Below are 11,733 nucleotides of genomic sequence, written 5' to 3'. Positions count from 1 at the left end.
TGTTTTTGGTTGGGCAATGGGGGTTAAGTGACTTGCCCAGGGTCAGACAACTAGTAAGTGTTATGTGTCTGAGGTCGGATTTGAACTCAGGTCCTTCTGAATCCAGGGCCTGTACTCTACCGATAAATTATTCTGACCTAAATTTAACCTGACCTAAGTTTGGCACTTTTTGGTTATTAATTTTGTTGATTGAGATTGGCCATTGAACAGCCTTACCCCTACCAAATGAATTATTGGTTTTGCTGGGATGCCGTACTTAAAGGGTCATGCCCACCACTCCTTAAAGGGCCCACTCCTCTTTATCTTTTTCTGTCTTCTACCTCTTTGACTTCTCTTTTCACACCTTCTGTTCCATTTTACTCTCCTTTTTCTATAGTAGGAGATTTAATTTCTTTTGAACATGAGGGACCAGATGTAGGTGTCTTTCCTCTCCAAGAAAGGTTCTTATGAATGTAAACAGACGGGAAATATGGTATCTTTAAGACTCTAACAAACATTTAGTCCCTTTGATTTTGTCACTTGGAGGAAGGATACTCCTGAAATTAATAAAAAACCCTGTGGCTGTTATATCTGCTGGCCCAGATAGTCATCCTAATTGGCCTTTACAAGACCTAACAACCTAATGAATTGCATTAGGGTATTCAAATTTCAAGAAACTTTTCTTTTTGGGGGGGGGGGGTAGTCTGAAACAGTTAGCTACACAACATTTTATTAATTCAAAAATAAAAATAATAATAATTTAAATCCACACTGCTCCAACACTGCTTTCTCAGTATTCCAATAAAGGCAATGAAATATCTTGCATTTCCAGCTTTCTTATGTGCTGAAATTATTAGTCAACTATTTAGAGTAGGAGCAAGATTAGCCCCCAAATGCCCACCAGCATCAATTTTCTCTCCATTCATCCCTTCCAAGGTGGCTTTGCCAGAGTAGAGCTTGTGGGATGGCGATTGCTGCTGTGGTCCATTCTTTGGCCCCCATGCCACCCACAGCAGCTGGAGCAGGTGTCCTGCGGTGGTGGGAGATCATCTCAATCATCAATGTCCATTTCTGTTACCTCCTGTTTACTGGATTTTTTGTTTCTTCCTTCTGCCTTCTTTTTCTTCTTATCTTTTTGTTTCTGGTTAACCCTAGAAATCTCTTCACTCTTCTCTATGATGTAATTTAGCAATGAGCTACTCCTCCTGGCTAAGAGCCTCACGTCCTCCATGTTAACTGTGCTTCTTTTTGCATGCCTGGCAAACATCTCAACGTCTTTGCGAAACGTTCACACTGCTGGAAGGTGACCTCAGATATGACCACAATGGCCGGTTTGGTGAACAGGAGCCTTTGCCAGCAGCAGCTTCCTGGCACATTGAGCCCACCATGTAGTGGATGGTCACCTTCAGGTTCTGGATGAATGTGAGTTGTCGATGATCCTCCTTCTCCTTCTCTTCCTCCCACTGCCCCAGCTCCATGGCGCCACAGCTGCATGAGCCCACACCTCAAGAAACTTTTCAAGAGAAAAATGAAATCTCTAACCACTTTTATGACAGATTGTGTAAAAGTGCTAGCAGTATGCAAGGTTAGATCCCATCTATCTAAGAGATGCTAGGCTAATTAATTCTGCCTTTATTAACCAAGTCATGCTAGAAACATGCAATTATATCCACAAAAGTTGCCCTAGATGGCAAGAAAAGAGCATAAGCAAGCTTAAAAACATTGCCCAATATGTTCATGAAGGAAGAAACAAAAAAAAAGACTAAACCAAAGTAAAAAATGAAGATTATTTTTGTTGCTGCTCAGCCATCATCAGGAAAATGTGGGTGATTTTACTGTCACAAAAAAGACACCCCTCACCCAAGTTTATAGAAAGAAAAAAATAGGATTTCAGGAATAAAAATAAAAAGGAAACATGGATGCAATCAATTTATCAGAAAGATTAACATGACTTTAAACCACCAAATTGCCTTTCCCCTCAATTCATTTTATTATTATCCAATACTCTGGCTGGAGTACTTAATCTGTTGTTATAGATGATGTTTGCCAGAGTAGTCATCTGTGGCAAGAGATTATACATTTTGGCCAAAAATAACTAAGAAAAGAGCTCCAAAATTGGTCTAAGATATGTAAGAATCTTGATGATTCCCAAATTTGAGAATTTAATCAAATCAATTGAATCAAATTTAATTAAATTTAATCAAATTTAAAACTTTTAGAAAACTATCTTTTTTGATGTGTGACTTTTATCATATGGTTTTTGTACTGTGTAAATTTCTTTTTCCTGTGGTGTGATCATCTACAGGAAAAAATAATATAATAATGTAAACTTCTCTGAAAACCTTCAGAAATATAGTTTCTCTCTGCATTCCTGACTCTTACCACATTGGGAAGAGACAAGAGACACAGATAAGAAGGAAGGGAATCTTAGTTCCCAGTGTATAAAAATTTATGGCATTGTAAACAAATAGGAGACTAAATTTGTGACTGAGATATAATTTCTCTAATATAAATGTCCATATTGTGATTTGAATGCTTTTGTATCTGCTAAAAAAATCTTATTGAATTTTTAGAGGTATGCAGCTAGGATTCAGATTAAGTGCTGACAACATCATTCCTCCTCCTTGAAGCACAAGACTAAGCAGAACTGAAGATAGTGTAAAATGATTTAACAAAATTCAATTGTTTAGGTAAATTAGTAAAGTCTCCCAAATTGAATATGATTAGAAAATAAGTTGGCATAGACTTAAGAAAGTAGTGAAGATAAAGGGATGTGGGGAATCTGTTTATACTGAGTGTGAATGGAATGTTTGAAAGTAAAGTGTTTTGAATGTTTTGGGAAAGAGATTTTGATCTCATCAAGGTTTTAAGTACTACCATTTGAAATTGTAAACACAAACTTGATTAACTGAAGTTTTGGCCTTAAGCTAAATTATGTGGTCTCATTTAAAATTAGGAAAATTGGAGTAAATAAGAAATTAGTGCAAAATACATTTGCTATTTAGCACTATGATGAAAATGGCAAAGATCAAGTAAACTTGAGTTAAAATCCAATTTAAGAAATTAGTTAGTTGTATGACTTTAGGCAAGTTACTTCACCCTTGTTTACCTTAATTTCCTGATTTGTAAAGGGGATAACAATAGCACTGACCTCCCAAGGTTGTTGAGAGGATCATATAATTGTGAAGTGCTTAACACAGCGCCTGGCTTATCCAGAAGGTGAAAAGTACAATATTCAGAACTTATAGGAATTCAATTGAACAAAATATTTCTTTGGTAATGCTTTGCTATTCAAAGAGTGCTTTTCTAAATTGGCATTGATTCTGTTTCTCATAAAAATTAAAAAAAAAAACAAACTTAGGGGCAGCTAGGTGGTACAGTGGATAGAGCACTGGCCCTGGAGTCAGAAGGACCTGAATTCAAATCCGGCCTCAGACAATTGACACTTACTAGCTGTGTGACCCTGGGCAAGTCACTTAACCCTATTGCCTAGCACCCCCCCCCCAAAAAAAAAGAAAAAGAAAAGAAAAAAAAAAGAAAAAAAGAAAAAAACTTCAGTTTTACAAATGTCCTGTGATGTAAGTTAGCAAATTGTTATGCTGATACATTTTAGAAATTCAAATAACAACTGAGAAATCAAAAGACAGGGCTCTGAAACTCTTTAAATTGAGTCTTAAAAACCAGAAAAAAAGCATGGCATGTGGTAAGCAATACGTAAATGTTAACTATTGTTATTATTATTACTTCTTTAATTGAATATAATTACTCCCTGCTGGATTTCTTTATTCTGGGTTTTAGCCAAAAGGTAATGTGGAAATGCATTAGACTGAATTAATGTCACCTGAATGGTAATAAGTTTGTTTCTAAAAAAATGTTTTCTTATAATGTGAACTTTGGTGAGCCATTGTTGGATTAAAACGAGAAGTTGTGGTATCTGCAAGAAATTCTGCAATTGCTAGCAACTTCTCTTTTAATCCAGTTGCTATTGGATTGTGAACTGAGCTGTTAAAAATTATTATAAAAATATTTGAAAACTGTTCAATATTTAATTGGAGATATTTGGCTCTAAAATGAATAAGGATTTATTGTTGGGAGAAAATCAGCATAGATCCCTTAAGTTATTTTTATCTGTGAAGTTCCTCGAAGATTTTCTACTTGGGGGAGATTATAAAACCTTGTCAGCCCTGCTGATCCTGTGTTGTAACATTCTAAAACACTGAAGTTTGAGGAACTAAGACCAGCTCCTAGCCAAAATGAAAAATAGTAAAGAGTGAGTTTTATCTGAAAGACTGTTTCATCATCACTTATAAAAATTAGGAAAATTATACCTGTTAATAAATATTTATTGAAATTACATCTTTGACCTAACATTAATAAATGAAATGTCCTTATACTTGCTCATTGTTAACTATTATTGAAGTTTCAGAAAATAACAACAATTTAGATCTAAATTGTGATTAGTGAAATTTTTCTATTTGAGGTAAAAATTTATGAAACTATAATTTGATGTTTTTCTGAGTTTTGATTTCAGGTATGATTGTCTGAATTGTTATAGAGCCAATAATCCACCATTCAAGGGAAATGCCAGGTGTCTGCCCAAAGGGAGTGCAGTCTGAGAACTGCTATAGGTAGATGTCTGTGCCTGAGGAAATTTGAGGGGAGGACCTTGCAAAGGTAAAGGTAAGATCTTCTTGACTTAGTTTCCCCAATATGAAAATTTTCCATTTGGTTAATTCTGAGCCTGACTGTGATACCCTGTGAATCATGTGGAACTTCGTTGCATGGTTAGCTGTTATTTAAGACTCTTGCCTGGAATCTAACAGAGCTAATGGAGTTTTTCCCCTGTTACATCAGGTCAGTCTATGCCCTTGAGGGAACAATCTTGGTACTATCATAACCATGTCCCTCCTTTTCCCTTCATAGCAAATTTTCATAATCAGGGCAGGTGAACTGTGAAAATTTTGTAATACTACATCTACTATTTAATAGATTAATACTGAAACACCTCTGAATTACTAAGTAAAGAAGGTCTTAGGGCCACCATTCACTTCCCAATAGTTACAATATAAAACATAATAATTTATGTTTCCTCACAATAAAATTATACATCTTAATAAAATGTAGGTATTTTGTTTTCCTGCTTTAAATGACTTGCCACCTAAACAAAGCAGCTGGAAAACAAAAGCATCTGTAGGAAGCACTGGTTAATTTTATTCAGTATCTACAATAGCCAGATTTTGTGCTCCAAGAGCCCTGAAGTATCAATATTTTTTTAAAATGGTATAAGAAATAAAAATAATCAAAGTACAAAACATTTTAATTTTTCTTTCAGAGTTAATATGGGGATAATAACCTCATAAGTAGTAAATTAGACAGAAATGTAAAAGTTTTCTAATTAGAGTATTAAATTTTGAAAAAGCAGCACGATCAGTTTTCTCTAAGAATTAGGATACACACATACATACTATGGGCTTTCCAATTTTTTTTTAATGGATGAAGGATATACATATAAAATAACATAGATAATTGTAAAGAAAGTGAAATCATTTCCTTATTTTGAAGTTTCTGTTAATATTACCAAATTTAAAAGATTATATTAAATAGTATTGAGTCTTGCCAAAGAAGCTGATCTAAAAGAAGACTCCTTCAGAGCTGCCCTGAGAATGAGATCTATTCTAGAACATCTAAGGAAAGATGTTTTCAGGTACCAGATGATCATGATCATTTAGGACTTGAGATACAAAAGTGCATGATTCAGATATAAAGGACATTGGAATTAAGGAGGCGAATTGGTGTTAATTGATGATTGATATTTTATCACTCAAAATCTCCTCATATCCTAAATATAGTTTAATTTGTAACCTGTACCTATCGAGTTTGCTTAATGAGGTTTGTTTCCTTAAGAAATTTATCCCAATATCACCAATCTGACCACCTATACTCTTTGTTATCTATGTTGTTTAAAGTTTTAAATAATTCATTTGTGTCAGGCTTTGGATGAAATACATAATAAGAAGGATAATTCTATTGATTGGGGCTGTTTTCATGAGCTCCCTTTGATACCTTAAACTTTTTTTGATACCTTAACCCAGCTTTTCTGCTTTTACTACTCTAAAAATTTTGGATTTGGGAAAGCCCCAAAGGAGGAAAATTGTGGGGAAAATAATCAAGTGGGCTCTTAACATTTTAGTCCTCATGGTCGTTTTTCTACTTTGTCTTAGATATTGTATTGATTGTTGTATCAAAGCCTGTTCAAAATTAATTCCTTAAAAATTTGATGATTCTTGGGAATATCAATCTTAAATATGACACAGTGAAGCTTAAGTGATTCATGGAGAGCAGGTCCTTTAAGAATCAAAGGGAGGAATTGTGAATCAAAACTTATTCAATTTTGTTTGGTTCCTTTCTGTAATTATCCTCCATTTTTTGAGCTAGGCTTTGCTTTGATATAAAAGATATAATTTGGGGGAAATTAAGGAGTTGATATGATTCAGGGAATTTGGGTAATGGATGCTGACCACAAAATGTTCCACAGAATGTTCCAGGATATTCTTATAATAGCCATAGTATGTTCTAGGATATCTTGAAACAACTTCAAAATTTGTAAAACTCTAGTCAATCAGAAGAGAGAATGCCCATGTTATTCAAGATTGTGTAAGTTGATTGGTTTCTCATTACTGACTATAAGAAAACCTTGTTAACTGCCAAATGGTATCCTTGTACCTACTTGATCTTGGATGGGATTTGTTGTGCAACTTCTAGCCTTGCTAATAAATTGATTGACTCAAATTTAATTGCCTGAATATTAATTTTCATTCAAAACATCATCTTGTGTCATATGAGTGTCAAAGCAGACAAAGTTCTAAACTTGGACTCAGGAAAACCTAGGTTGGATTCCTGCCTCCAACACTGTCTACTTGACCATGGGAAAGTCATTCAAACTTCTCTTAGCCTCAGTTTTCTCACCTGTACACAGAGATGTGAGGGAGATTTTAATTCTCCACTTCATTAGCCTTAAAATATTATGTCTTTATCAGCAATTATTATCAGTATTCCCTATAAGTCTGCATAAAAAACACTGTTTTTGTTAAAAACTCAGAGCCAAAGACAGCTCCCTTGGGTACTATATTGAAAATCTCTTCTAAACTGAGCAAGGAGGCATGAGAAGGGCAGAGAAGAAGAGGTCAGATCATTAACACCACTTTTCTACCACTTTTCCTCAGACCTAAGTGGAGGCAGCCTAGGACTCTGTTTTTTTTTTCTTGCTAGATTTTATTAACTTATTTATTTTTAGTTTTCAATATCCACTTCCACAAGATTTTGAGTTCCAAATTTTCTCCCCATCTCATTCCACCCCTCACCCCAAGATGGCATGCATTCTGAATACCTCTTTCCCTAATCTACCCTCCTTTTTATCTTCCCCCCATTCCCTTCCCCTTCAACTTTCCTGTAGGGCAGGATAGATTTCTATACCCCATTGCCTGTATATCTTATTTTCCAGTTGCATGTGAAAACAATTTTTAACATTTGTTTTTAAAACTTTGGGTTCCAAATTTTCTCCCTTCCTCCCTCCTCACCCACCCTCATTGAGAAGGCAAGCAACTCAACACTGGTTATACATGTGTAGTCTTGCAAAACACTTCCATAGTAGTCATGTTGTGAAAAACTAAGTATAATTCCCTTAATCCTATCCCACCCACCCACCCCCATTTATTCTATTCTCTCTTTTGACACTGTCCCTCTTTAGAAGTGTTTGCTTCTGATTACCCCTTCCCCCAATCTGCCCTCCTCTCTATCATCCCCCTACTCTCTTGCCTCCTTCCCCCCTGTTTTCCTATAGGATAAGATAGATTTCCATAATTGAGTGTGTATGTTATTCCCTCCTTAAGCCAAACCCTATGAGAATAAGATTCACTCATTCCCTCTCACCTTCCCCCATTTTCCCCTTCACTGTAAAAGCCTTTTCTTGTCTGTTTTATGTGAGATCATTTACCTCATTCTACTGCTCCCTTTCTCCTTCTCCCAGTATAATCCTCTCTCACCCCTTAATTTTATTCTCCAGATATCACCCCTTCATCGTCAACTCACCCTGTGCCCATCTATCTATCTATCTATCTATCTATCTATACATACATATAACTTTTTCCCTCCAACTACCCTAATACTGACAAAGATCTCATGAGTTACAAATATCATCTTTCAATGCAGGAATGTAAACAGTTCAACCTTAATAAGTCCCTTATGATTTCTCTTTCTTGTTTACCTCTTCATGTTTCTCTTGAGTCTTGTATTTGAAAGTCAAATTTTCTATTCAGCTCTGGTCTTTTTATCAAGAACGCTTGAAAGTCCTCTATTTCACTGAATATTAATTTTTTTCCCCTGAAGGATTATACTCAGTTTTGCTGGGTAGGTGATTCTTGGTTGTAATCCTATCTCATTTGCCCTCTGGAATATTATATTCCAAGCCCTCTGGTTCCTTAATGCAGAAGCTGCTAAATCTTGTGTTATCCTGATTGTGTTTCCACAGTACTTGAATTGTTTCTTTTTCAGTCTAGGACTCTTTGTGTAAGAGTTTTGGGAATAGTCATGATCTCAAGACTGGCCCCTACTACCATTTTTCAGGGCAGCAAACTTTGTAGAGATCCAATTAGACAAATATCCTGGCAGGTGCTGCACCTCTCTCTCCCCCATGCTACCCTCTAGCTAACACACAGCCTCTAAAGTTACTGAAGACCTAAAAAAACCCCATTCTTACCACCAAAGTCCTCAGCACTGGCAAATAGCTTTTCAAAAATTGATAAAACTTTATTAATTGACCCCACATTAAGGAAGTTACATTACCTATTATTTGCTCTGGTGTTGCAGTTGCACCCAACTGACCATGGTAGGTAGGTAGGTAGGTAGGTAGATACCAAGTATATTTCATGCCACAGTACCTGATTTAGTTGCCCTGGAGATGAGTCCCATTATATGCATTATCTCCCCCCCCCTTTTTTTTTTTAACAATGTGAGCTCCTTGAGAGTAGAGACTGTCTTCCTTTTCTATTTGTTTACTCCCAGCTTAACAGGGTGCTTGAAAAATAGTTAGCACTGGAGAAATGCTTTTTTCCCCCTCTTTCTTTCATTCATCTATTCATCATCATCCTTCAGGGCTAGTCATTCAACTAGTTCTGAGTTCATACAACTAGACTATTGGATAAACTGCTTATCCATCTTGTTTACAAGAATATGATGAAAAACTGCCAAAATCCAGATATACTCTGTTTCTATCATTCCCGTGATCAACCAACCAGTCTAGCAATTCTACCCAAAAAAAAAACGAAGTTAGTCTGGCATGACCTGTTCTTGATGAAACTAGATCTGGCTCTTTAGAAATAATCACCACTTCCCTTTCTAAAGGCTAATAAAACCCTCCCTTAATCATATATTCTAAGATTTTACCAGAAGCTTAAGTGAAGCTCACACAAGCCTTTAGTCTTGGGACTCCTCCCTCTTCCCCTTTTCAAAAACTGCAACAGTGGTTTCCTTTCTCAAATCCTATTGAACCAGGTCTTGTCAATTTCACCTTTAGAAACACTCTCCCATCCCTCCTTTCCTCCTTATTTTTTCTACTACCCATCTGGACTACAAATTTTCTTCATGTATGTTGAAGCTTTTGATTTTTACACTAGTGTTTTCCAATTAATTACCACTCTCCAATAGTGCTTTCCCTTATAACAACGAAAACCTGTAAAGCAAAACGAACCCACAGGTTGATCATGTTTGTCAACCCTATGCAACTTTCAGCCTCTATAGTTCCTTGTCTCCCTCCTAAGAAGGGGGATGGGTATATATGAGTCTTCTGGAACCAACATTGATTATTGCCTTCAAACTGAGCCACCTTTGGGGGTTGTTGTAATTTGCATTACTGTTGTCCTTGTATACATCATTCTCCTGATTCTGTTTCCTTCACTGTGTACCACCAGATCACATAAGTCTTCCCATAGTTTTCTGAAGTCCTTATTTCTAACAGGATAATAATATTCTATTCATTTACCACAATTTATTCAGTCATTTCCTAATTGATGGGCACTGGCTTTATTTCCAGGCTTCCAGACAACAGCTACTGCGGGGAGTGAGATTGAGTTCAGTTAGGGAAAGAGCTTTGCTTGGCAGCAGTGAGTGCTCATTTGAGATTAGATACCATAAATGGTTGTGTGGCTTCTTTCAGCACTATTCCAGAATTGTGTGAGGCTCCTTTAAATATTCAGAGAAGTTGCCCTGGGGTGAAGTTATCTAGCCAGCTAGGATAGCTTGAGTATGCCATACCAAAAGGGCCTCAAGATCTGACCATTTTCTGAACGTGGAGCTATCCATGGTTCTGTCATGTGTAAATCTGAGTTCATGCTGCTTAATAGGTTAGCTGGCTTAGGTTAGTTGGGTTAGTTGGCTGTCTCCTTACTGTCCAGAGCCTAGTTGACCCCAACCTCCCTACTTGCCCGTTGCCTGACACTGTAAACACAATGTGGGAAAGTAGACCAGAGCCCTGGAACTCATGAAACTTAGCTGAGGATCCTTTGGTAAATCATTTCCCCCACTCTGAGCCTCTATTTTCACTGTGCTGTAAAATGAGAGGGCGAGACTGGTATCTTCTATCTCTGATATTCTATGATCTTGGAGAAATCTTTCCCCTTCTCTTGGCCTCAGTTTTCTTATCCTTATAATGATGGAGTTGAATTCCATTCAATTTAATGACCACTTATTAACTTCTACCGTGTGAAGCAATGTGTGTGTGGTATATTTACGATGTTTAGATAGGGCAAAATCCTTGGCTCCATGTAACTCACAATCTAGTATGTTATTTAAGCTTCCTTTCTGCCCTGCATTCTATGATTCTACGATTTCCTAGACTCTGAGCTCCATGAGGCCAGGGCTTGTAAATCTTTTTTTTTTTTTTAAGGCAATTGGGGTTAAATGACTTGCCCAGGGTCATACAGCTAGTAAGTGTCAAGTGTTTGGTCTGAGGTCGCATTTGAACTCAAGTCCTCCTGACTTCAGGGCCGGTGCTCTATCCACTGCGCCACCTAGCTGCCCCAATCTTTTCTGATAAAACACAGAACTCTGCGGATAAATATGTGGTTGTTGGATTGAATTGACTTTCCCTCCCTGTGCCTCAGTTTCCTCAGCTGTAAAATAGACTGGCCTTGGTAATCTCTAAGCACCTCACCAGCTCTGAGATCTGTGGGTATGGAGAGCTCAGAGGGCTGGTGCAGAAGTGATTAGTGTGAATGGATGAAAAAGGATGGTGAAGAGGGATCACAAAGAGCCTTATGAAAGAAAGGGCAGGGGCTTCCTCGCGGACGAGGCCCGCTCCAGGATTCGGAGGATTCTGCGTCCTGGATGGGAGGGGGAGGGCTTGCCAGGACTATAAGGTGGTGGTGGTGGGCCCCCTCCCTTCCCCCCCTCCCCCGCAGGATTGGGGAGGGGAGAGGAGGAAAGGGACGTTGCCAGGGCGACGGGGAGGCAGGAGGTCGTGGCTGGTCATTACACAGAGAGTCGCAGTGGTAGGGGGCAGTAGATAAGAAGAGGTGGGTGCTGCAGGGGGTGGGGACACGGGGCGGGGCCGTTAGGAGGGCCCGCCTGAGACCAAGGGGCGGGCCATGGGGCAGACAGGGGGAGGAGCCGTTACTAGGGCAGCCCCTCGGGGCAGGGGGCGGGTCATGGGGCAGGGGCGGGTCCGTTACTAGGGCACCCAAGGGACCGGGGGCCGGCCAT

The 11,733-nt window shown here is 38.0% G+C and overlaps 1 pseudogene; it reads right to left on the bottom strand.

Moving 5' to 3' along the window:
* Positions 1 to 1,030: 1,030 nt before the first annotated feature.
* Positions 1,031 to 1,457, bottom strand: LOC114044805 (annotated as a pseudogene).
* Between the last annotated feature and the right edge of the window lie 10,276 nt (positions 1,458 to 11,733).

Source organism: Vombatus ursinus, unplaced genomic scaffold, assembly GCF_900497805.2.
Source record: "Vombatus ursinus unplaced genomic scaffold, bare-nosed wombat genome assembly UNPS02014775.1, whole genome shotgun sequence".
Classification (NCBI taxonomy): Eukaryota; Metazoa; Chordata; class Mammalia; order Diprotodontia; family Vombatidae; genus Vombatus; species Vombatus ursinus.
Note: the sequence above shows the minus strand (reverse complement) of the source record. Positions and strands in the feature narration are given on the sequence as shown.